Genomic DNA, 27,749 nt, shown 5'->3' with positions numbered 1-27,749 from the left:
CTCATAGCAAGCTATTCTGACCAATTTAAATTCCATCAATTCCACAAGTACACACACCTAGTTTTAGAGTGATTTATTTGAATTCTAAGGTCTATCTGTTTAGTCACATTGCTTAAAGATGATTTAGTTTTTCATGGATATGAAAATCTATTGCTTAATTACAAAGATGTTAAAATCCACATAAATAACACATTATGATCCAATCTTATTCTCCCTATGTTATAATAAAGCTGCTTTATCAGTAAACATTTTATCAATACTGGTAGTAGATATCTACATGTAGTCAATTTCATGTGAATAGTCCTTGGTAGGATCATTGCTGTCCTCCCAAATCATCACCAATCACCACAAGTTTCCCTTAGCTGCAATCCTAGCCTTTAGTAATTGGATTTGGAATTTGAAGTGAAAATTTATCCGAGGAAAGACATAATTTATTGTTGTTTGTCACTGTTTTCATTCATTTAACAATAATCTTTGAAGTTTTTTTCTGTATATCCATAACTATGAGGAATGTAGAAGTCACAACATTTCAGAAAGCAGAAAGAAACCCGTTTTTATGGGTACCCCAGGGGGAATTCTCAGTGTGGGGACAACCTGTGGTGGGCTGGAACTTCCTCAATTGACTTCACTGCAACAAATATTGATGATTTTTAAGAATTTTGCAATCCAGTTATTGAATATAGTCTTGCTACTAATTAGCCATCATGAGAATGCCCACAGCATTGGAAAACACCATTGGGGCTACATCCCAGTAGCTAAAGGTTTATCAGTTTGAACTTTATCATAACATACTGAGAACCAAAAACTAAAATTATGTACACATACATGTATGTTTCATGAGTCACATATATATAATTTGAGAGTAAGTAGAGTATTTGTTATAGACAAAATGAAGGGAGTGATATGGATAAGGAATGATAAAGTCACAGTTAGGATAGAGTTTCAGATCGTGACAGACTCTTACTATGTAACTCCGGCTGGCCTGAACTCCCTGTGTAGAACAGCTGAGCTTCGACTTCACAGCTTTTGCCTGCCTGTGCCTCTTGAGTGCTGGAATCAAACACATCTGTCAGCATGCCTGGCACTTCTTTTCCTCATTTTCCTTTCTCTCGCTCTCTCTCTTACTCCTACCCATACTTTCTCTTTTCTCCCCATTTCTTTCTTTAGACACAAGGACTCACACTATATCCAAAACTGTGCTAGAACTTAGGATTCTCCCACCTCAGTCTCTCTGGTATTGCTATCACTGCTTTGACTCAACAGACTGCAGTCACTTTTCCATTTAAAACAAAGCTCTTTCCACGCAGGATGTTCAAAGCAGGTGCCCAGGTATTTATGCTTTGACATTTATAAAAAGTCTTTAGAATACTGTGTTGTCTAAGGCTAATTATAATACTAGTGAAGGGAACAAAAATCAACATACATATTTGAGACAGGAACGCCAGAGTTAAGAGGGAGAAAACAGGCCCTCCACCGAAGAAATTATGGCTGTAAACCATATGTTACAAACTCAAGCCATTTACAGTGCAAGGAATATTCTATACTCCCAGGATTTGTCTTCAGTGCTTCCAGAAAGCAGACACCACTCTTCTAGGAAATTGCCTGTGTAGATAGCAATCAGAAGCTTCATGCCAGGAACTTCCTGGAAAGCTCATTGAAGATGAGTGTTCAGCTCTTCAGTGGGCAGCCTGAGAGGGAAACTCAATAGAAGAGCGCCTGCCTATCAAGCACTAGGAACCCCAGCTCTCCAAATAAAGAAAACAATAATAAACATAGAATGACAGTTTAGTCCTCGAGATTTTTCCAAGTTGCCACAAGTTATTCTTCTTGTTGAGTCAATGCAATAGGATTGGCCTATAGAAGCGCTTAATCAGAGCTGGCGAAAGAGCTCCCTGGTAGAACGTGTGTCTAATGCACAGAAAGCATTGAGTCTTTTCCCACAACTGAATGAACCTAGCAAAATGGTTCAAGCATGTAATCCAAACACTTAGGAGGTAGAGGCAACAAAATCCAAGGTCATCTTCAGACAACACTTTTTTCTTTCCAGACACTACTGAAACTGTATGAAGTTCATGTGCTTTGTCCATGGTAAGAATGCACACTTTCATTAGATCCTGCCGTCTCAGTGGGTAGGCGCACCCCTCGCATCCTGACTTCCTTGCTCATATTCTCCCTCCTTCTGCTCCTCATTTGGACCTCGGGTGCTCAGTTCAGTGCTCCAATGTGGGTCTCTGTCACTATCTCCATCCATCGCCAGATGAAGTTTCTATGGTGATAAGCAAGATATTCATCAGTGTGGCTATAGGATAGGGCCAGATCAGGTGCCCTCTCCTCAGCAGCCCAAGGAAAAAGCTGGGGACATCTCCTTGGACACCTGGGAACCCCTCTAGAGTTAAGAGGCTGATCTAATAGGAGCTCACCAAGGCCAGATGGACTGGGACTGATGGAGCATGTGATCAAAGTGGACACTCTGAACGTGGCTGGCAATGAAGGCTGACTGAGAAACTGCTATATCCACGGCTGTCTCGCCAGTGTAGCAGAAATGCTGACTGGATGGGCAAATATTTCCGGAAGGATTGGGATTTGTGCTTCTAGGAGCTGTGTGTTCCAGGCGGTCCCTTGGCAACCAGTTGTGGTGTAATGCTACCTGAGTCGCCATTAGTACTGACTCGACCTGGCTGTCCTTGGAGCCATATGTGTGTCTTTTTCCTTGTCTGTGTGTTCTTTGTGATCCTTACATATTGCTAACAGATCAGACTATTCCAGGCAGTTGTGGATATAAACAAGACTGCTGAGGACATTTTTGAATTCTGCTCCACTATTAATTAAAGCCTTAAAAAAGTAGCCAGTTCTGGGAATTGCCAAAATCATCATTAGGACAATTCCTTGATGATGTGGAATAAAAGGAGTTAATCTTAGCAGAAAAAAAAACCTTAGAAGCCTTCTACAGGAAAACAGCATTAGGCATTTATGTGCAACATAACAGGAGGCCTATGCAACCTTCCTTATGGCCAGAAAACCTAGACTAATTACAGCATCTGACCCTGAGAGTCGGGAAGGGAAAGGAGTTGAGATTACTGGTACAAAATGAGTCTCAGAAAGTTTTTCCAGGAAGATAGTAGCCTTCTTCTTTCTCACCCAGACACACAAGGTCACTTAGCTGAGCCCAAGTCAGCCACCTGGTACAAGCTGATAAAGGTGGGCTAACTCAAGAACAATGGTCTCTCTAATAACAAGAAAAAAGAAGGGGTAACTTTACAAATGTAAGGAAGCAAAAGTCCTTGTACTCATGCCAAAGCATCTTTAAAGATTCTCTTTGTAAAACTGTTTTATGCTGTTCTTTTCTATTTTATGATCTGATGGTGTATGCCTTTGCCAAGTTCTTTGTTTGTAATAATATATAATCCTTCACTGAAGTAAGTAAAACACAACAGCATGTCTCAAAAACATTGAGAGTGTCTGTGTGTCACTTTTCCTCGCCGTATCCTGATTTCTCCTGTGCCTTCGCCCTGAATCTCTTACAGTCTGAGTGGCTCCCTTGAGCCGGTCCGTAGCAAGAAGCCAAGGACAATGGCACTGGGTTTTGATTCTACTGCATGGACTGGCCTTTTGGGAGCCTAGTCTGGTTGGATGCTCACCTTCCTAGACCTGGATGGAGGGGGAGGATCTTGGACTTCCCACAGGGCAGGGAAACCTGACTGCTCTTTGGACTGGTGAGGGAGGGGAAGAGGGAGTGGGGGAGGGGGAGGGAAATAGGAGGAGGTGGAAATTTTTAATAAAAAATAAGGAATTTGCTGGAAAAAAAGAATACACACTTTCCTCTTAATTTCCAACTTATTCGAATTTTGAGTAGCTCAATAGAATTTTTCATATATATATTTTCACTTCAATGAATATTTTGATATATGAAACATGTGAAAATCTTACAATTTACATATAATTAAATCAAAATGAAGCAAAAAAATTACAAAATGAAAGCCACATTAATCTAATTATGTATTAGAAAGTTGATGCAGTGGTGAACATAAAAATTGTTGTGATTTCTAATTTATTTTAGCAAACACCTTATCTAAGAAGACTATTTTCTAAATTCCTTCACAGGACTCCTGAATTTTAGTATTTGTACTGTATTATAATTTTGAAGCAAGTATAAACATTATAGGCTTATAGATAAGAGTAGTATGTAAATATTTAGAGAGAAAAACATTTCAATGTAAGAAAAGAGATAGAAATTGAAAGCAAACTCATTAGGAAAGAAAGCATTAAATATTTAGAGGAGAAGGAAAAGGATAGAAGAGAAAGACGTTTGGAAAGACCACACCAGAGACAATGAAAGAGGCAAGGCACACTGTATGTCATTAATATACACACTTTAAGAACTGACAGCTGAAATGAAAGGGAAATTGACTTGATCTTTTAAAGGGGAAATGTTATTACTGCTACCTAATAGCAGAAGACATTTTAACATGTTTAGAAACTGGCTTGCAAGATAAACAAGTGATCTTTCAATTGAGTGTTGGAACATTGTGTAGCACAATGTTGAGGAAACACAAAACTGGGTATTAGCATTATTGACATAATTTTTGATTGTTTTGTCATTGATTTTTGATTTTTACTCTCTCTCTCTCTCTCTCTGTGTGTGTGTGTGTGTGTGTGTGTGTGCAAAACAGCTTTGCTATGTAGACCAGCATACTCTAAAATTCAAATTATCAGTCCTCCTGCCTCAGTCTCCCAAGTACTGATAATACAAGTGTGTACAACATGCCTTGCTATGTATCATAGCTTGAAATAAGTTTTAGCTGTTTGTAAAATTAGCCAACATTTCTAATAAAATTCCATTAAAAAATGACACCCAGTTGAAAAAAACCATTTTTTTAAATTTACCTATTTAACATAAATAAATGATCATGACTTTTTTTTTAGTCTTTTGTTTCCCAGGTAATTACTTTTTATTGTAGAAGATCTGTCAAACTCGTCAGATCACTGTGAGACTTCACATGATTAATGAGAAGAAGCTTTTTGTGAAATGCTTGGAGGTGAACAAGTGATCAGCCTATGAGATCTGACCATTCCCTTGATTGAAGTTTCTCTGCATGAGTAGAAGATTTAAAGGGGGTGGAGGGACAGATAGGTTAGAAACCTTGACAGCCTTCCAAACGTGAAAAAACAAACCAACACAGCAGCTTTACTCTCTCTACTTTAAAACTTTCCTTGTCTTCCTCTTGAGTCTCACTTTCCTTAAACAGTCTCCCAGTGCCTGGAGTCCCTATAGAGAGACCTGAAATTCCACAAGCGGTTGAATAGGAAAATCCCGGGGGTGTTGTGATTCACCCATGGTTGTAGCTTTCCAAAATTTGAACCAAGAAAGAAACATGGAAAGAAACTGTCTGAGGCACATGAAGAAGATAGCAAGTCCTGGGCAGAGCAGTTGCTGCGAATCTGCACGTTTCCATAAGAACTGTGGAATATTCTCTCAGATATCGACCTATGCTACCAAGACTTGCTCTCCGGGTTCTGACTGATCAGTCCTTAAGTCTCTCAGAGAGCCCTTGACCAAATATTGTATCTATGTCTTTAGCTTCCCTTTGCTTAACCCTAAACCACCAAGAGAAGACCCCAGGTAGCTCACAGCCATAAATAATATAAGCGCAAGTCTAACTGGGTATGTCAGTGGGGAAAAATAAAAGATTAAAGATAAATATACTTGTGTAAGGCAAGCTTGCACACCTCCATCTCCACCATAGTCAGTGAGACACTGGGTGGTACAAGGGACAACGAGGGGGGCTGTGAATGGACCATAGCCTCAGAGTGGAGTTGAATTGGAAAATGCCGTGAGCTGGATTTTACCCCCTCTTTTTGTTAAAGCACTGTTAATTTGTTCGGTTTAATCTATATTAGCATCTTATCCCCAGGCAGAACAGCCAACCATCTAAACATTTTAAACAAGGAGGGAGAGATGGAAAGAAGAATATCAGAGACTGAAAAGCTATGACTGCAGAAAGAGTGAACTTAGATCAGCAAATCCTCGTCGATGTCCTGCTCCTTGATTCCCTCTAGCTGGCCTGTTCATCCCGGGCAACATACTCGTTGTTGTGGAGGTCATAGGTTTCCAAGAAGCATGTGGTGCAGTGTTCCGTGGAAATGAAAAGAGAATGCAGTGGGGTGAGCACAGGGTGGGACAGGTGCCGATCAATGGGGTGATGACCCAACTGGCAAAAGTGCCAGTGCACGAGATGTTTGTGTTGTAATTCTTCTCAAAGTCTCGGATCAGCAGTTCCATAGGATAGACGTCTCTGGACTCCGGATGACTCTCATTTTCATACATTTTCTTCACATGTAGCTTCTGCTTCTCATTGAGGAGGTTGTCCTCATCTTTCTCGTACAAGGTGATCAGGAGGTGTTTGAGTCAGTCACGAATGCACTAGGGGAAATCTGTCAGCTTAGAAACCAGCAGTGGGAATATATTTGCGTAGCCTAACGTAGTGCATGCGGAGCTTGTGGCCCTTCTTGGTGCCCTCCAGTGTGCATTTAGTAGCAAACAGAAGAAAAATAGCAGAAGTCTAGAGACCTGCCATTGCCACACACCTTCTCAAACTCAACAGTGAAAACAGGGCAACTGGTGGCGTCATGAGGCACACATGCAGGGCATAAACACACACACACACACACACACACACACACACACACACACACACACACTGTGCTTGCAATGGTGATTCTGTCGGCGGTTGTCAGCCCTTGGCACTGTCCTCAAACTCTATCATTTGTACCTGGATGAGGTTGGCACCCACAGGTACCCCAGGCTGCTCTGCCACATTTATCTCTGCTTCCATCTCCTCAGTATCTTCACCTGGCTGGGAGGATTCCAAGACTCTTCATTCCAGGCAAAGAGGAATTATGATCCAGGCTCTGATGCTGATGGAAACCCTTGGCAAAAGCATGAGGTTTGGCAGCAGATAAAATAATTATGGCCATATGATTTATTTTCTTGAACTCAAATCATCTTTTTGCACAAATCCTAAAAGAAGCCTTTTGAAATTTCAATGGCATCCTTAGAGTTATAACTTATATATCATAAAGAGTGATCTACTAATTGTAGACTCTGAGAAACTTCAGTGAATACATTGCTGGCCAAGCAACCCCAAAGTCAAGTATCTATCACTCTATCAATTTATTTATTTATTTATTTATTTATTTATTTATTTATTTATCTTTAAGCAAGATTTCAAGTATGCAAGGTTGGTCTCAGACTATCTAAGTCACAGAAGATGACCTTGGACTTCTGATCTTCCTGCCTCGAGGTCCCAAGTCCTGACATAGTTGTGTGCCAGCACTCCTGGTCTACACTGCGCTGGTGACAGAAACCATCCTTCCTGCATGCCAGGCAGGCACTCTAACAATTAAGCTAGATCCCTAGCATCACAACCACCTTACAAACATTCCATCACTGTAAATAATGTCTGACATTAATTTACAAGAGCTCTTACATGTAGCCTCAAGCAAACACTGGTTTTTCTCCAATGGTCTCTATAACTTTCCATTAAAAATGACATTCAGCATAGATTAACTCATTAAGCAAAGACACCCATTGAGTTCGGCTTCTTACACTCTGCATCATGTTTAAGACCATCCACATTGCTTTATTAAAGATTTACTTTATTTTAAATCATATGTACACGTGTGTTTATGTGCACATGAGTATTCAGAAACAAGAAGAGGGCATCCCTCAGATGGTGGATCCCTCAGAGCTGGAGTTTTAGGCAGTTGTGAGCCCAGCCTCCTGACAGTGTGGCTTCTGAAAATAGAATCCAAGTCCTCTGCAAGAGCAAGAACAGTACATGCTTTTAGCCAATGAGCCATCTCTCCAGCCCCACTTCATGGATCGACTCCAAGGAATCTTACATTGTGGAAGAGGAGTATACCACAAAATGATGTACTAGGTGGTTTGGCCTGCTTACTAGTTTGAATTTCTTACAAGTATTATTGGGTGTGTATGCTTGTACAAGTCTTTGTATGTGTATTTACTTTATGCAGTGGAAAAATACTTCAGGTAGAAATGCTGGACAATGTGATAAGAAATTATTCGTCTTGCAAGGAAATTCTCACAGTTTTTTAGGTGTCAACATCATTGTACAATCCTGTTCAAAAGTGTGTGAGGTGTGTGTGTGTGTGTGTGTGTGTCTGTGTGTGTGTGTCTGTGTGTGTGTTTAGTTTGTGTATATGTGATAGGGAGCCTGTGAGTATATGTGTCTATGTGTGCGTAAGTGTGTATGCTGCATATGTGTAAGAATGTATTGCCATATTTTGTGTGTGGAGGTCAGAGAACACTTTGCTGGAGTCAGTTCTGACCTTCACCTTGTATATTCCATGGAAATAGCTCAGGTCATCAGGCTCACGGGCAACTGGCTTTACTGTTTGAGACATCTGGCAGACCTTAGTTGTGTTGTATTGATAGAACCACCAATCAAGCTCTTCAAATTCAACAGAGCACAGGGTCCACCCTTTCACAACCTCAGTAACTCTTCTAGTTTCTCTTCCAACTTCTTATAGCCAATATATAAATTGTTTATGAAAAATTAAAATTTAACTGTGTGCAGACCAGGTAGGCTGCCTGAAGAACTTCCCCACTCTCTGTTGTTCCATACCCAATTCCCAGGGTCTGTGGATCCCATAGAGCATCACCCATTGCCCTTCCCTTCCAAACACATCACTGTGTCTCATCCCCCACCCTTGGTAGACACGCCCTGCTCAACAACAAACCACACTGGCCAGGAGACCAAGTAGCTGCCGATGGACCTTCTCCGCTCTATTATACCAGACAAAATTCTTAGACTCACCCCTAGCATTTTGCAACAGAAAACAATGGGAAGCTTTCCTCCTGGCCTCTGTGCATGCCTACTGTAGATCCCTAAGACTATCATCCCCATGCCTCCTTTTCCCTTAGTCTCCCAAATCAGCAAGTATTCCCCCATGAACACACCAGCTTAGAAGTCCAGAAAAACAGACAATATTCAGCCATTGCGCTCTCTGAAAATTCAAAGAGGAAACAGAAACCAAGGAACAAAACTCACACTCAACCAAGACAAACCCAGAAATCAGAACCTGGACCCATAATTCCTCAAACCCAGATATCTAGATGCTAGCATAAAAACACAATCAGTAACAGACAGTGCAATATGTCTTCACCAGAGTCTAGCTATCCCACTGCAGTGGGTCCTGAATATTTGAATATTGCTGAAATACAAGCAGAAGACCTTAAAACCAACAACAAGAGGATGATAGAGATCCTAAAAGAGGAATAAATAAAAGTTTTTTTTAAAAAAAAAACTCCAGGAAAACACAAACAAATAAAGGAAATAAATAAAACTATTCAAAATCTGAGGATGGACATAATTGCAATAAAGAAAACACAAACCAAGGGAATCCTGGAAATGAAAAAATGTAGGAATGCAAACAGGACCTACAGAGGCAAGCTTCATGAACAAAAGCAAGAGAGGGAAGAGAATATCTCAGGTGTTGAAGATATGGTAGAAGAAATACATACATACACTGAGCAAAGAGAATGTTATATCTAAAAAGTGCTGACACAAACCACCAAGGAAATCTGGAACACTAGTAAAATACCAAACATAAAATTAATAAGAATACAGGAAAAAGAAGAATCCCAGCTTGACTGAGAAAGATATCATAGAAGCAACGCCCTTCACAATAGCCTCAATTTATATAAAAATGTCTTGCCATGACTCTAACCAAGAAAATGAAAGACTTGTATGATAAAATCTGCAAGTCTTTGAAAAAAATAGAAAATGTCAAAATATGGGAAGATCTCCCATGAACATGGATTAGTAGGGTTAACATAGTAAACATGGTCATCATATAAAATCAATTTATAATTTCTGTGCAATCCGAGTTAAAATGCCAACACAATTACTTACAGACATTGAAAAGAAAAATTTTAGCTTCATAAGAAAATCAAAACAAAACAACAAGCATAGTCAAAATAATCACAAACAGCAAAAGAACTGATGAAGGTATTGCTTTCCCTAATTTCTAGTTGAACTTCAGAGCTACCATAATAAAATTGACATTGTATTGCCATAAAAACAGAAGTGTTGATCAATAGAATCAAATTGAGTGCCCAGGCATAAATCCACACACTTATGGACTCCTGATTTTTTTTTATAACAAATCCAGAAATACACACTAAAATAAAAAGACAGCATCTGCAACAATGGTGCTGGTAAGACTGGATGACCGCATATAGAAGAATGCAAATAGATCCTTAGTTATCATCTGAACAAAACTCAAGTTCAAGTGGATCCAAGACCTCAGCATAAAACCAGACATACTGAACTTGATAGAAGAAAAAGCGGGGGAAAGTCTTGAAACCTTTTGTGCAGAAGACTCCTCCCTGACAATTCTCTAACAGCACAGGCACTAAAGATCAGCAATTGACAAATGGGACCTCATGAAACTTACAAGCTTCTGTAAGGTAAACAACACAGTCAATTGGACAGAGAGAGCCTGCAGAATGGGAAAATATTTTTACCAACATTACATCCAATAGAAGTCTAATATCTAAAACATATAAAGAACTCAATAAACTCGATATTTAAAAAATAATGCAATTTTAAAACTTGGTAGAGAACTAAACAGAATTCTCAAGAGAGGAATCTAACATGGCTGAGAAACACTTAAAGAATGTTCAACATCCTTAGCCATCAGAGAAATGCAAATTGAAACTACGTTGAGATTCTATCTTACACCTGTTAGAATAGTTAAGAAATGACAGCTCATGCTGGAAAGGATGTGAAGCAAAAGAAACGCTCCTCCAATGCTGGAGTGAGTGCAACCTTATACAGCTATAATAGAAATCAATATGGCTGTTCCTCAGAAAACTGGGAAATAGGTTTATCAAAAAAATTCATCAATACCACTCTTGTGCATATGCCCAAAGGATTCTCCATCCTACCACAAAGGCATTTGCTTGACTATGTTCACAGTCGCTTTATTCATAATAACCAGAAACTGGGAACAACCTACAAGTCCCCCAACCAAAGATAGATGAAGAAAATATGGTACATGTACACAATGGAGCATTACTCAGAAAAAAAAAACCAAAACAAAACAATGACATCATGAAATTTAAAGGCAAACAGATGAAACTAGAAAAAAAAAATCATGATCCCGAAAGACAAATATGGTATGTATATACTCATCTAAAAGTGGCTATTAAGTGTCTTAAGTTAATGATAATCAAGCTATAACTAACAGACCCAGAAAGATTAGGGAAGATACATGGATTTTCCTGGGAAGGGAAAACAGAATAGATCCTGCAGGTAGACTGAGGGAGGGTAGGGGAGCAGGAATAATCAGGTAGAGAGAGGTGAAGGGAAAGACACCAACCCTGCTACGAAACCTGCTACCTACAAAATATCCTTTTTGCAAGATGTGCTGGGGCAATGCTGGCACAGAAGATGTGAGAGAGTGACAGCAAATATCTAATTTAAGGGTCCACTCCACCAGAAGGAAATTTTACCTGAGACTGCTTTGATGGCCAGAAACTGAAGACTGGATAGTCAGAGACACAGGGTAGAACCAAACATGACTGGTCTTAAAATAAATAAATAAATAAATGAATGAATAAATAAATAAATGAGTCCTAATGATATTCTGTTTTATTCACAGATTGGCACCTTATCCATTAATCACCAGGGAGGCTTCCTCCAGCAGCAAACAGAGTGGGTACACACACCCACGAGCAGACATCATGTGGAGACAGTGTCTAGATTGCAGGTGTCTGTCAGGTTCCTCCCCTGATAGCTCAGTGAAGTCCATAGAAGAGGGGGCGGGATATCGCTGGAATCAGAGGGGATGGAGGACACCAAGAGAACACAATGAGAACAAATCAAGTAAGCAGGGCCCATATGGGAACATAGAGACTGAAAAAGTGAGCATGGTGAGAGCATAGGTCTGCCCTGGGTCCTCAGTGTATGTTGTGGCACTTTGCTTGGTGTTTTGTGGGAGCAGATGTATCTCTGACACTTTTGCCTGCTTGTGAGACCCTTTTCCTTCTATTGGGTTTCTTTCTCCAGTCTAGATATGAAGGACTTGTCATAGTACAACGTGCTTTGTCCAGATGGCTGTCATCTTTTGGAAGTCTTCCCTTTTCTGAAACCAAAATGGAAGAGGAGCAGAACTGGGAGAAACAGGGTGGGGATAACTAGGAGGAGTGGGCAGGGGAACTGTAGTTGGGATGTATTGTACGGAAGAAGAGTCTATTTTAAATGGAAAAAAAAGGAGAAAATGTAAAGTGTAAAAATTTGTCCAAGTCCTAAATCAAACTAGGAAATGAAGCATATTCTATGTTCTTTTTGCCATTCACACATCTTTCATGAAGTGACTTCAATTTGAATTTTTGTTTGTTGTCTACTAATTTAATCATTTTGTTTGTTAATGACTCCATATTTTTTTAGTTAAATCAATTTGGATAATTTGTATTTTTCACCTAGTTCTCACAATTTTTGAATTTAAAAATGGCTAATAATAGTCCCATAATGTTCTTTTAATGAAATATCTATAATAATGTCCCTTTTCGTTGTCAGGGTTATATTTCTCCTATAAAGAGGTTGTAACTCATTTTTTTTTATTTTTAAAGACTAACAAGTGTTAGCAGTTTTATTAATTTTTCTAATTTTTTTAAAACAAAAATCTTACTACTTATGGTGCCCATGGTGATCTGCTTTAAAAAAAATTTCCCTTCAAGATAATATAATTACATAGTTTTCTGTTTCCCTTTTCTCTCTCCAACAATCCCAATCCCTTTGATCTTGCTCAAATATATGGTGCTTTTTCATTGATTGTTTTTGTATAGCACTGTAACATGAGTGAGGGGACGACTTGTTGGGGTTTTTGTCCTGCCCAGTTCCCCAGCTATTTAGTCCCAGAGAAAAATCACACAAAGGACTCCGTAAGTTATAAAGCTGATTGGCCCTTTAGGTCAGGCCACTTATTAGCTAACGCTCATATCTTGATTAACCCGTTTTTCTGATCTATGTTAGCCATGTGGCTCAGTACCTTTTTCAGTGGGGCAGCTCACATCCTGCTGCTTCAGTGATCTGGGCAGGAGTGGGAGGAATCAACTTCCTCCTCCCCAGAATTCTCCTGCTCTCCTTGCATCATTTCCACTTCCTGTCTGGTTTTCCCACCTACACCTCCTGCCTGGCCAATCAGCATTTGTTTAAAACATGATTGACAGAATACAAACAATTCTCAGACACCACTTTTTCCTCTTTTTATAAAACAAACAAACAAACAAACAAACAAAGGAAAATATCCATAGTCCAGTTTTTTGGGGAATATGGGCGTGGTGTTCTAGGCTCCTTCATGTTACATAATGGCGCCCACATGGATAACTGCAACCACACAAAGCCTGAGAAAGCTTGGGAAAGACGAGAGTAAAGCATTTCGGTTTTCAGCCATAGCAGAAAAAATGCTGCACTGTTTTAAAAAATGCCAGCTTTCTGGGCCGTCCTGCCAGGGAAAATGCTGTCCCAATGGATACAATGTTGCAGCTTGCTTCCTGGCAAGGACCTTGAAATGCCATAGGAGCTTTTGAATATTATCTTCTCCATATTCCTTACCAAATTAAAGACCCACATGGTCAGAAAGAGATATACAGCAAAGAGAGATTCAAAGAAAAAAAAACCTTTTAATGGTTTAAAGTCCTTAGAAATAAAAAAAAAAAAAAGAAAGAAAGAGAGTAGTTGGGTGTGGTGGTACACACCTTTAATCACAAGGCTTGGGAGGCAGAGGCAGACAGACCTCTGTAAATTCAAGGTATGGTGGTAGACATCTTTAATCCCAGCACTGGGGAGGCAGAGACAGAAGGATCTCTGGGAGTTCAAGGATAGCCTGGTCTACAGAGGGAGTTCCACAACAAAGATATGCAGAGAACCTGTCTCAATAAGCCAAAAGTTAAAAGTAAAAAGAAAAGAAATAGAGATTAAAATAAAGCCACCTAAAGATGGAAAATACACAGAGAATCTTGATACTGTATGCTATTATGCTCTCTTTGAATTGTTTAAATGCTGAGGAAGGAGCAACAGCTGCTAAAAGATATTTGCTCATAAATGCTGCAGAATTAATCCAAGATAGATATTTTGAAAATAACTTGGCTTCAAAATTGAAGTCAAAAGGTATGTTACTTTGGAGAAGAGATTTTGCTTTTTTTTCCACAGAAAATGAGAGGCTCTGGATTTATTCAGAGTTAAGAAAAATCATCTTTGACCAAGGGAGACCACCTGAGCAATCTCCAGTAGGAACAGATGGCCCAGATGTCTGAGTTCTTCATCCAGAACAGGTTCAAGACTGCTGCCTGAGATGATCAAGACTCACAAGATACTTCAGTCAGGACTTGATCATAACTCTTTCTTTAGGTCCCCATAAGATTATCATCGCCCTCAACCAGCTGGAAATAAAGTAGCCTGGAATACTACGCCCACATTCCCCACAAAAATGACTATGGATATTTTCCTTTGTATTTTTTTTTAAAGAGGGGGAAGAGGTATGGGAGAATTGTCTGCATTCTGTCAATCATGTTTTAAATAAATGCTAATTGGCCAGGCAGGAGGTGTAGGTGGGAAAACCAGACAGGAAGTGGAAATGATGCAAGGAGAGCAGGAGAATTCTGGGGAGGAGGAAGTTGATTCCTCCCACTCCTGCCCAGATCACTGAAGCAGCAGGATGTCAGCTGCCCCACTGAAAAAGGTACTGAGCCACATGGCTAACATAGATCAGAAAAATGGGTTAATCAAGATATGAGCATTAGCTAATAAGTAGCCTGACCTAAAGGGCCAATCAGCTTTATAACTTACGGAGTCCTTTCTGTGATTTTTCTCTGGGACTAAACAGCTGGGGGGCCAGGCAGGACAGAAAAACCCCCAACAAACAGGCCTCTTCATGTTACATAGCACATATGTGTGTGTGTTTTCCTACACATAGAAAAATAGAACCAACCTTGTATGATGCTACTTGTATGCATATTTTTCCTAGGCGGACCATTTGATATTGCTATGCTCTTCCATAGGGAAGGCTATTTCTTCCCCACTATCTGTCTAGGGTTGTCTCCTGAACTTTCATCCTTCACATACATTAGTTAGTCTGCCTATTGGAGTCATGCTTGCTCTGATCATGTTTGGACAGGCATGTTGGTGAGACCACATGGGCGTAGCTTTTCTGGCATTTTTAGGAGACATGGCCTCACAGCAAAATTCCTGCTCCCGTGGCTATTACGATTGTTCTTCTCCCTCTTATGCAATGATCCCTGGTTTTTAGGTGCAGGAGTCAGTTTGTAGATGCACACCTTAGGCTTGGGCTCCACAAGTCTGAAATTTGATTGGTTGTGATTTTCTGCAATTGTTTCCATCCCTTTCTAAGAGAAGTTATCTTGATGAGGGGTGAGAAGTAGACTTATCTGTGGACATAGAAGGATAACTTTAAAATTTAGTTAGGAATGATGCTGGTTTAATAAAGTGGAAATCGGAGAGGTCTCTCCTGAAATCCATGATCTCACTATCCCTGAGTGTTGACTAGTATCCAGTATCCAGCATGAATTCCCTATTGTTGACCTGGTCATAAGTCCAGTGAGAGAACTGCTGGTTACTGCCAGAGTCTGAACAATGTTAAGGTTATCTTGTCATGCTGGATGTTGCTATTCATAAATTCCATAACTAGTTAGGATGTTTTTTTTCCTCCTTTGGAAGCTTGCCCTGGGCCTTCTAGTACCAAGAAAGTTGGTTCTTGAGGAAGATGCTTTTAGGTCTAATCCAACTTGAATCCTCTGGGTCCTTTGTCCAACAGTTATGATGTCTTCAACAATCGGGACTTTCCTTCCATCTCTGAGGGGTACAAAGGGCAATAACAGTAAGCTGTAATGTTATAAAAGGTTCTTGGACAACCCTCACCACAGCTCAAAAAGGACTTCTCTTGCATGTTGCTGGGATTTTTTGCTTTTGTTTTTGTTTTTGTTTTTGTTTTATTTTATTAAGGGTGTGTATGTGTGTAGGTATGTATGTATGTATTCTTAAGTAAATAGAGAATGCTGTGATTCCTTATGATTATCCCAGACATTCTTACTTTATTTTGTCCTCCTCTCCTGTTTTCAGACTGACCTTGAAATCACAACTCTCCGGTTTTAATTACCCAAGTGCAAAGCAGTGTCGTTGCAGGCATAACAACAAAGCCTAGCTCCAGGATTCTACATCTTTTTTATTATTTCCCAACAGATATTTACTCTTTATTTAGTTGTAATTGCATTGAATTTGATTTCTGTGGGTTTATTTTTCAGTCTTTAAATACAATTAGAATGATGTATTTTCTATTGAGATATTACTGTCTGGGATTATTTCTTTCTAAGCACCAGTTAGTAAAATTCCATAAATGTTGGCATTTTGTGTTCTCAATCAAATTAACATCAATGCTTTCTCTAGTATCTCTCATGAGACCTTCTTTGTCGATGGTCTTAGAAATTTATGGTTTAGCTTTCAGATTGTCAAGGTTTACCAAATAGCCACTTATGATGCTGCTCCAGCTCTGCTGGGTTCAGAGCAGACTCTCCAGAGGATTCCTGCCCTTCAAAATATATTGACACTATACTTAGTGTCTCAAATATGTTTCTTTGAAATGGTTCCTATAATTTTTCAGATTTTCATCTTTGCTTACTTAGATTATTTTTGTTTTATCAATTACAGTAAGATTATTAAAATCTCAATTATAATTATTAAAACATCTCTATTTTACAGTTCTGATAGACTTTTGCTTAGTGAAAATTTTTTAATTGAAAAATAGATATTAAAAATGCCATATATTCTGACTGTGGTTTTCCTCTTCTAACTCCTCCCAGATCCTCCCTGCTTCCCTACCCAAGCAAATAAGCACCATTTATTTCTCTCTATTTAGGATACAAATAAGCATATAAATGAATAATAATAGTTAATTAAATTTGATAAAATAAAGTCAAACAAAACATAATAGGACAAAAGTACAAACCATAGAAAATGACTTAAGAAAGATCTCAAGAAACACATAGAGATACAGAGACACATGCATTCTCACACACAAAAATCTGATAAAAGCACAAAACTGGAAGCCATAATGTACATGCACTTTCTTAGTTTCCTATGAGAAAAAAAAGCCATGGCAAAAAATTCTGAGACAATTAACCTCTAAATACGCCATTGAGCCTGTTTTGTGTTGGCCATCTACTGCTGGGCATGGCCTTAGGAGTGGTTTCTATACTCAGTGAGATGCCATTGGAGAAAACTTCTTTTCCAATTTAAAATAGCCTCTGGGTTAGTGATGCAGATTTGTGTCCACTTTTCCTCAGTGGAAACCTAATACAGTAGAAACTTCCTAAAGTACATACATGTATGAAGGTGATCTAAATGACATTGTTAAGTAACAGAGCAGATGGAGTCCCATCTAGACAACACTTGTCACCATGCGAAGTTTCTAGTTCTAAGACTAAGTTACATCTAATCCAGTTGTTGGCCCAAAGAGCCTCATGAGAGACACCAAACAGCCTAGACTATTGCTCTCTGTAAACTTATGGTAACACTCTATTGCTAAAGACAAGACCTACAGAATTCATTAAATATGGCAAATCAAGCTAGAACCTATCTAAAGACTTCACTTTTACTGACCAGTACATGGTACTGGAGGGCGCTCTGTATGTGACCAAAAGAAAAAGGTAAAAATCAACTCAACCAAAAAATGTACAATGGTGATCTGCTTAAAAGACGTGTTAATGCAACAGAGATACTAACTTGGTAGGTGTCACCAACTAATATCTGATTGGTAAACGATCCAATCCATGAGATGGAACCCAATCTCAACATTGCTTGGGACTATATTGCATTGAGACTATAAAGGCACAGAACCTAAAGGAAAATTGTTTACTATTGTTCTGGTAAAGGAATATAGCAATAAAATCACTCCTATTGACGTTCTGTTATACCCAGTGACCAGTGCTTCTCCCAGCCTTCATCAGAGAAGCCTCCCCCTTAAATGGATGGGAAACCTACAACTAGACAATATAAAGAGAGTGAGAAACTTTCAGAACACCCAGTCCTAAATGGGAGGGCTCCATTAATTCCATCCCTTTAATACTCAGGGAACCTTGTAGAGAATAGGTAGATATATTGAAGAGTCAGAGGGGATGGAGGACAACAAAGAAACAAGGCCTTCCAAGCACAGCAGGGCTGGTGAGTAAATGAACTTGAGACTGTGACAGCCTGGACAACACCTACAGAGGGGTGGGCCTGATGAGCTCCCAGTGCTATGGAATCTAACAGCTCTATAGTTGGCTTCGTTCAAGATGATAATTTCCTTACATACTGAATGCATTTTTATGAAGAGAGTAATCTTTATAACTGGCTATACTCCTGCATCGCTGTGTATTTTGAAGGACTGGGGAAATAAACAGCTCAGTGCAAAAAGGTGCTTGTTGCTCAAGACTGAGGTCCAGAGTTCCCAGGTGAAAGATAAGCAAGTTTGGTGGACTCTCGGTAATCCAAGAGCTCCAGCAAGACATCAACGTTTACCTGTCATGTCCACATGCTTATACAAACATGCATGCACACCTTCACACAAGAGCACCCACACACCTGCAAATATGCATATACACACTATAAATACATGCAAGCAAGAAATAGAGCATACTCGTGCTGATTTGAATTTAGAAGTTGCAGCTCTCTTACATCTACTTTTACTTGACATAAATCTGAACCTGGGCCTTTTTTGTACCTTCCAATTCAAAGTGAATCCCATTTCCCATAGTGACATCACAAGCTCTAGTTTTTATCCTTTCTGTCATTCCCACTTTCTGATTAGAGTGTACAGAAACATGAATCTACATTTGTTCTTTGATTTTTTCAAGCTCCATACACTATTTTATCTCCTTTGTTAACCATATGCTCCTTTTTCTTTTAAATATATATATATATATATATATATAAACATTTCTTAATATTTATTTAATATTTAATTCTTCCATGGGCTGTGTTGTCTGATTCATTGTGAGTTTGTGTGTATAACATAGACAGATGACTCGATCCATCCATACTATCCATCTATCTGTTTATGCTACAGAAAGACAAAAATCAAGTTTAATGTGCCATAGTCTCCTTGTTGCTGCTGATCTAACTGACCACAGTGGAATACCTTCCTATAACATCAACGTGCAAGGTTAGAAATCAGCCAAGATTTTCAATGACCATGGCACCTTAAATTTCAAGAAACTGTTATCTTGTACTTATGTTTAAGGATAATTTACTAGACAGGCTTACACGGTACAACCTGGTTTCTACTAATGGTAGCCTGTACTGTGGACCAAAGGCCCAGTTAGTAGCCTTTCTGCCCACAAGGCTGGATGTCTCAACAGTTCCAGCTTGACACTCAAGACCTGGGTGCTTTCTAGAAAGCTGCTTGTCTTGAGGCTCTGAAGGAGAACTAAAGAAATTAGATTCTCATGGCATCAAAGGACAGGTAGCAGCAACAATGGCTCAGATTCACTCACTTGCAAGAAATGATGGCAGACAACACTATTTTCCCCTTGGACTTTATATCTGGCTTGCCAGAGTAACACAGGGCTCACTCCAGGGGAAGTTTTTCTCACCTCATTAATCTTTCCTGGAAATGCCATCACAGACCCACCCAAAGGTGAGTCTGTTAATTGCTTCCAGATCCAATCATGTTGACAACCAAGATGAGCCATCACAGTACCTATACTGTAAAGCATGGATTTGGAATAAGCTCCAGCCGGGGGCTTAAATACCAGCCACACACTGAATGTGTTCTGTACCATCACAGCCCACTGAGGACTTTTAATAAAGGGAGAACATGTTTTATTACATACTTACAAAGAGAAAGCTATGGCTATTTGCATTCAACAACAAGCCACAACCTTATAAGGGAAATGTATTCTGTTATTTATGCTATATATATCTAAGTCTTAAATAAGAAGAAATGAAGAGATTCATTTCAAGCAATTTTGTTAAACACATATTTATGGGATGGATAAGAGCCTCCAAGGCATTCTCCCTGCGTTAAGGACACGTCATGAATTTTTTAACTACTTAATAATGCATTTGCTTCAGGGGTGACTCCATTTAATAAATCATATAAGTTGTAATGAATTCTATCACACAGTTATGTGGTGAGAGATTTTCCAATACCTAAAGTACTGCTTTCTAAAGCCGCTTCAAATAACCAAGAGTAAAAGGAACAACAACAAAAAAACATTCTCAAGCAATAAAAGTGTTCAAGGAAACACATTCTAAAGTCCCTCTAAGCCAAAAGGAACAAGTTCAGGAATAGATCTTGAGATCGCCTGTAAATCTTTGTGTGGTGTCATGGTTTGTTTTCTGATTATTGTAACAAAATACCCTGAAGGAATCAACTTAAGAAAGGAAGAATTCATTTTGCTGCACCGCCCTGTGGGAAAGAGACAGTGGGAACTGCTCACATCACACCAGGAGGGCGATGTCACACCCAGAGGGCCTTGAGTGCAGGCTACTTGCTGATCACTTGTCTTTCTCCATTCTGTATAGGATCCCTGCCAGGGCAGGTGGGGCTCCCTGCCTCAATTAACATGGTCCACAGAATCCCCCACAGGCATGGCCAGAGGCTCCTTTTCCAGCTGATTCTAGATTCTGTCAGGTTGGCAATGAGTACTAAATATCACACACAATAAGCTATTATCTAAGCAAAGCACAGACACACTGCAGCACTGTAAAATGAATCAGCAGTCACGAACATTTGTTTTCAGTGATGACAGATTAATTCTTGCGCTGAGAATGTGCAAGTTTACTATGGAGTGAAGCGTGGATGGGTCAGACATGGGGCCATAAGCAAATTTAGTTACAAGATAGCTGGCTTGTGGGTAAAATACTCAGGACAGCTTCCAAACTTCAGAAAGAAAATCCTAAGTGTACCAACACTAATGCTGAACAGCCTAACACAACCCGGTGAGTAATTGGTTATTTGAATAATCAAACATTTCTGTCAAGACTGACATGGGATGGCATGAGATGACACCACCCAGAGTCTAAGCTAGAGACCGAGTGTCCCAGGGACCGCATTGCCATTCACATCTCTTTGAGAGACGACCAAGTATCTCCTCACTGTATCTAGGCTGAGCAAGGTATCCTTCTATAGGAAATGGACTACCAAAAACCAGGTCCATGCACTAGAGAGATGTACTTGTCCCACTGTCAGTGCCCCCACAGACTGGTCCAGCCACATTCAGAGGGCCTAGTTCAGTCCTACACAGGTTCAGCCACTGTCAGTCCTGGGTCAGTGAGTTCCCACTAGCTTTGGTTGGCTGTTTCTGTGGGTTTCTCCATCATGGTCTTAAAAAGTGTGATGTTTATTCTTTATTGCCAAATCAGTCAACTCAACACTTGTCCCCGGGCAGACTGTTATCACATTTCCAGGAATGATTAACAGAGGAAGGAAGACCTCTCCCAGAGTGCATAGCACCTCCCTAGCAGGGTTCTGGACCCAAGAAAGAGAGAAAGGCAATGCCCTTTGTTGGCCTGTGTTTGCCTTTGGTTGGAAAGTGCATCTATCCTGCTGTTACTCCTGCAACTGGCCTGTATGGACATCAGAACATCCTTTGGCTTTTAAGTGAATTGAGGACCAAGAGGTTTCCAGGACTCCTTCATGCCAGATTAGCTCTTCTGAGGATTCAGAATGTTGATAAATCGTGCATATCAATCTAATAAAACCCCTTTGCATAATATATTCATTGTATCCATTCTGCTCATTTAAGGAAACATAATACATATAAATTTAATTAGAACCATTTTATAAAATGTCCAAACACTTGGAAACTATAACTCCCTTGTGATATTACAAGATTGTGGTGCTAAACTCCTTTTCATAATAATCTACAAAATGCAAACTGTATAATCAACGTGTATTTGAGCTAAAATGAAACTAGAGAATAAAATACATGAAAAGATAAAAATGTCTGCTTCCAATGCACTTTTCCCCAAGGATCCTACTAACTAAATATGCTTAGTTTGGGGGAAATTATGTAATGAGACACAGCCCGGAAAGAAACTCAAACATGATGAACTTTTATTTTTCTCTTACTTATTGACTTTGTAGATATATCAGGCAACATTCTCCTGAAATAATTCCATTGGCTGGCATAATCCTGGCCTACAATGACATGATCAAGATGCATAGGTATGTATAGGTGCCTGTATATGTCAGAAAAGGGCATCTGCTGCTCTGTAACTGGAATTACAAGCAGTTGTGAGCTACCCTAATTAGGTGCTGGGAACTATACTCTGGGAATGCATCGCTAGTCCTCTGGAAAAATTAATAACACCTCTTAATTGCTGATTCATCTCTCCAGCCGCCTAGAATGACTTTCTTAATTGTATGTGTGGTGGATCACAAATTGTGCACTTCTGATCCGCGGAAGTGGTGAGAGTTTTCTTACACTACATTTGAAATTGAGAGTCTGGGCAGTCTCCTCAACTCATTTCGCCTCCATTGATAAATGAGCACAGTAGCTAGAAGTGAAGTTGCAATGATAGAGTTCTGACCTCTACGCATGACTGGCACTAGCAACCAGAGCTAATGGCTGTGAAAGCAGCAGCCTTTTATTGCTCTTTAAACTTAGGGCATATGTTGGGACAGTAAAAGCGAATGCAGTGGGAGCTATTGACATTGTATGTTTTTGCCTTGTGCGTCTTTTTTTCTCATTAACTGACTATGCAAAAAACAATGACTAAGCAACAATGAAGAGATAATTACCAAGGGCCTTTTCTTCATTTGACAAGCCATCACTTCAAGGTGGGAATAAGATAGTACTTTTTGTTTTAAGAAACCATGTGAGCTGAGAAATACCTCGGTGACTAAAGTGCATGCCATCCAATCACGACCGAGGGAGTTCGTATCCCCCAAACCGTGTTTATGTTGGGTGGGCATACAAACTGGCTAGTGAGATCAGTCATATGGGATAGGTCTGGATTTGCCTGCCTCGAAAATTAAGTGGAAAGAGTGGTTCATAGTGATTCCTTGCATTCATCTGAGGTCTCTTCATGTACACCTGAACACATGCATGCCCATACATATTCAAACACATAAATAAACATCACATAAACATGAAAAATGGAAAAAAAAGCCCTTGGGCTTCAGCTGTTCGATTCTAAGTTCTGGGGACAAAATGTGTTCGCTAAACCTATTATATAATTGTTATTCATAATTCATAGAAATTAGCATCTCATTGCAGTAATAGAGTTCAAAGTGTTTATGAAGTGCAAGTTTGTCACAAAGAAGGCTAACTAAGTATTAGGATAAAATGAAATACAGCAATAACAACCAAAAAACACTACAGTATCAGGTAAAGATGCCTTTGTAGAAAGGCAAGATTTCAGCAATTTTGTACATAAAACATTTTTTAAAGAATGTATATATATATGTGAGTGTTTTCGTAAGAATATGTGCTTATGAGTGCACGTGACCACAGGAGCCAGAAGAAGGCATCAGATCTTCTGTATTTGGAGCTTTAAGTGGTTGAAAGTCACCTGAAGCAGAGAAGCAAACTCCAGCCTCCGGAAGAGCACTATGTACTCTTAACCACTGAGCCAACTCTCCTGTCCTCAAAAAATCATTTTAAAACAAACTTATTTTTAGATGAATAGATGGCTAATACTTCCAGTTATAGCACTAATTTCTTAAATTTTATTGCTCATTTAACAAAATTGGAGTACTTTTCCTCAAATGAAGTGTTGAGAGTTTTCTCACATTGCCATTGACTAGTGGAGGATTGAGAGTCTGCTCCGTTTATTTTCCCTGCATTGCTCTATTAGCACAGTGGCCCTGTGCAATTGTTTGACAGGGTCACTTAACCATCCTCGTGAGTCAGCATGGGCTCGAGAACCCATGAGGTACCTAAGAAAAGCAATGTCCATGCTGGAATGCTGTGTAAAGCAAGGGACATCCTGCCCATTCATAAAGGACTCAGCAGCAAGGGCTGACCCTACCAGGCCAATTAAAGCAGCACTGAAAAATCAACAGAAGGCCAAGGAGATTGCACAGTGGATAATGGTACTTGCTACCACCCTGATGTCCTAAGTTCAGTCCCAAGATTCACATGGTTAAATCAGAAAAACAGCTCCTGAAAGTTGTTATGACCTCCATACTGTGGAATGTATGCACATATATGCACACACATAGAATTTTTAAAAATATATGCAATTATTTATTTATTTTAAAATTCCAGAAAAATCAAGTAGTCTGCCTATTTCTTTACTCAGAAATTTATGCTGGAGAATATGTGGTCTTGTAGCATACACACAACTCATTATTATAATACCACAAATAATAAATAAAAACATAACATCACTCGCATTGTCATGAACCAGAATGAAGACAGAAGGATAATAGAAATATATGGAACACAGTGGAAAACAATGCAAAGTTTCCCAGGCACAACAGGACTGCTGTACTCATGAGCCCATGGCAGCGGTAGCTGCTGTGTAACATCTACCAAAGTTCCTGCTAGTCAACGCTCCAACACAGAAGGCAAAGAGACACACATACTCCCATACCTAACTGGTGCTTTGTTGAGGGAGGATGGAGACAGTCAGTTTTCTGTAAGTGTGTAGCCCCAATAAGTTAACCACACTCCAGTGAATAGCAGAAATTAGACTCAATAGGTCATTAACAAACAAACAAACAAAAACAGAAATCTAAGAAGTTAAAAAGTAAAGTTGGGAGGAGTGAGGGAGAGACCTGGTGCAGTGTATATGATCAAAATTAACTGTACAAATGTATGAAATTCTCAAGAAATTAATAAAAATACTGTGTTTATTTTCAAAAGCAGAAATAAAAATCTATTTTTCTATGGGAAGAAAATTTTAGAGTATGGAAAGAGCAGGGGAGCACTTCAAGCTGAGCTGTAAACCAGGTATACTCAGAATTTTTAAAAAAATTTTAAAAAAGTAGTACAGCTACTTTGTGGAAAAAAATTATCTCATTTGTAAAAGCTGACATGCACAGGGTCTCACAATGTCCTTGGTAGTCCCAGTTCAGAGTTTTTACAGGATTGCTGAGTCCAAATGATTGAGTCTTTTCTTCTCTTGAGCTCTGTTTTACTTCTGTTTGTATTGCTCAATTCTAATATGTTAGGTTTTGTTTTATCTTATTATAGTTTAGTATACTGCTTGTTGTAGTAGGAGAATGCTCATTCGTTTCCCGGTTTCCCTGACCCAAATAATCACACAAAAACTATATTAATTGCAGCACTGTTTGTCCTGTTAGCTCAGGTTTCTTATGAACTAACTCTTACATTTTAAATGAACCCATTTCTGTCATTGTATATTCTACCACAAGGCTCATGGTTTATTGCCTCTTCTTCTTGGGCAGTTACATGGTGTTTGCCTCCTTCAGCAGCTACATGGCATCTCTCTGACTCTGCCTACTCTCTATATATATCTTCCTGCCTGGCTACGTTCTGCCTTGCCATAGGTCAAAATAGCTTTATTCATTAACCAATAAAAGCATATCATTTCCTCTTTTCTGTCTAAATAAAAAGGAAGATTTTAACGTTAACATAGCAAAATCACATATAACAAAACAAGTATCAAGCAAAAATTATATTATTTAGTCTATTTACATATGGCAAATTAAGGAAAACACTCTATCATCTATTCTATTTTCATAAGTCTAAAATTTTATAACTAATTTATCTTTTATCATAACTATAGAAAACTATAACTATCTGTCTCCAAATCTTCAAAGATTCCAGAACAATATAATATTATCAAAGTAAACAGAAAGTGCATTGTAAGCAACTTCCAAAGTTTTGAATTGACAGAGACATCTTGATGCCTGGACAGTCATCCAAAGTTCTTCTGTAACATTACAGCATCTGTCTTTAGCCTACAGGATCATAGTATCCAGCAGACATTTACATGATGCAAGAAATTTGAAGGAATGCTTAGCCTATATTTGTGGTTTGTCAGTCAGTTTCTTCAGAGTCATGCATAATGTCTGGTAGCTTCCTTTGTGAAGCAGGAACCCTGAAGGATCATCCCATCTTTTGGAAAATTTAGCAGCCACTTTTCTGTGGGTCCTGCATATCCAGTTCGTATAGCATACCATCAAACGGTCAAGGTAAGAGCAGTTTCGGATTCAGATGGCTATCCGTGTTGCACTGAAGACAAATTCCATAAGTTTCTTCAATGCCCATCAACCTCTCTAAAATAATTGGTGCTGCTAGAAGCAGATGTGTCTCACCTCTGAGAAAAGTCTAAGTTCTTAAAACATTTTAATGCCATACTCCTTAGGTCTTTGAAGTGTTTAAGATTATCTATCTAACTGAAATATATCTCTCTCTATATAGAAAAACCTAAGTAACATCACTACAAGTTTGACTATTGTAAATGACATCCTATTAATCTGCAATTTTTAATTATACATTACATTTTTAAATGAACTGACTAAACACAATACCTTAAACAACTACAGAAATACATATAAAAATTGACATTAAATTTCTATCAATAGACCAAGATCCGTACCAATGCAAAGTATTCATCTGTGTATCATTTCTACTCTTTGATCTTTTAGAAATTGACTATGACCACTAATAACTTATAATCAACTCCCTTTAAATGAAAACAAACATTTATAAACAACCATTTTGAGAATTTTGGTGTTGCTTTCTCCAAACTGATTCCTGTGTTTGTTGAGGGTTTGGTTATATTTTAAGTTTCATAGAAACCTTTCAGGGGTGATCTTGTTCGATCAAACCACATTAATATAGAAGGAATCCACAGGTTCTCATCTTCTGTGGAGACAAAAAATAAACCTTTTTTTTACAAAGTAATATATCCTTAGGTTCAAATTTTGAAGTCACAATACCTTTAAAATATAAAAGTTCATTTAGCTTAGTATCCCCCAAAATCATATGTGTCTCTGCAAAAACTCAAAACACAATAATATACATAATCCAGATTCTCTGTGTATATTCCATCTTTATGTGGTTTATTTTTCTTTATACCTTTAATATATGACTGTCTATACAGTTTTATATTATGTTTACTGTCTCTTTAAAGACTTTAATTCTTTTTATAACTGTATATACTTTTTTCCCTCTCTCTCCCAAGCCTACATACATTTTTAAACACACTGTGTCTTGTTTAGAGGTCTTTTATGCCTGAATCTGTCCCTATTGTATATCTGAAATCCTTTTCTGACAAGAAGCATTATAAAATTGTAAGTAGTATGGTAACAGCAGCCCTGGATGCTGGTTCCACCTCTCTCAGCCTTTCAACATGGTAGAGATATCTTTACTACCAGCTCTGTGACTCCCAGGTAGGAGCTGTGATCACCACCTCAACTCTGGGAAGGAGTGTACAGTACATAAACCCTTTTTATCTGAGTAAAAGCTAAATCTGCCGGGCAGCACACTGCACAGCCTGGAAATAGCTCTGTGTATGGCAGTGGGAATCTGCCATGCTCTTCTGCCTGTGCATGCAGAGCAGAACTGATACAGTCAGTTGCCCAGGCAGAGAGTGCTCAGCAGCTGGTGTGTTCTCAGCTACTTACCTCCTAACCGTGAGCACCTGTACAAGGACCCAGACTCGAAGTGGGTGACAGGCCATGCTTGATAGCCCCAGTTGTTCTGATGCCATTTTGTACTAGGAACCACTTATTTTTTTTCT

General features: G+C 39.0%; 1 protein-coding gene and 1 pseudogene across 2 annotated transcripts in view; both read right to left on the bottom strand.

The window, feature by feature from the left end:
• The window catches only part of Dpp10 (dipeptidyl peptidase like 10), a 723,175-nt gene that overhangs the window by 479,587 nt on the left and 215,839 nt on the right, over positions 1-27,749 (bottom strand). The window lies entirely within an intron of this gene.
• LOC125406685 (SPARC pseudogene) lies at positions 6,010-27,719 on the bottom strand (annotated as a pseudogene).

The sequence above is a fragment of the Myodes glareolus genome, chromosome 5, assembly GCF_982192425.1.
Source record: "Myodes glareolus chromosome 5, mMyoGla1.1, whole genome shotgun sequence".
NCBI lineage: Eukaryota > Metazoa > Chordata > Mammalia > Rodentia > Cricetidae > Myodes > Myodes glareolus.
Note: the sequence above shows the minus strand (reverse complement) of the source record. Positions and strands in the feature narration are given on the sequence as shown.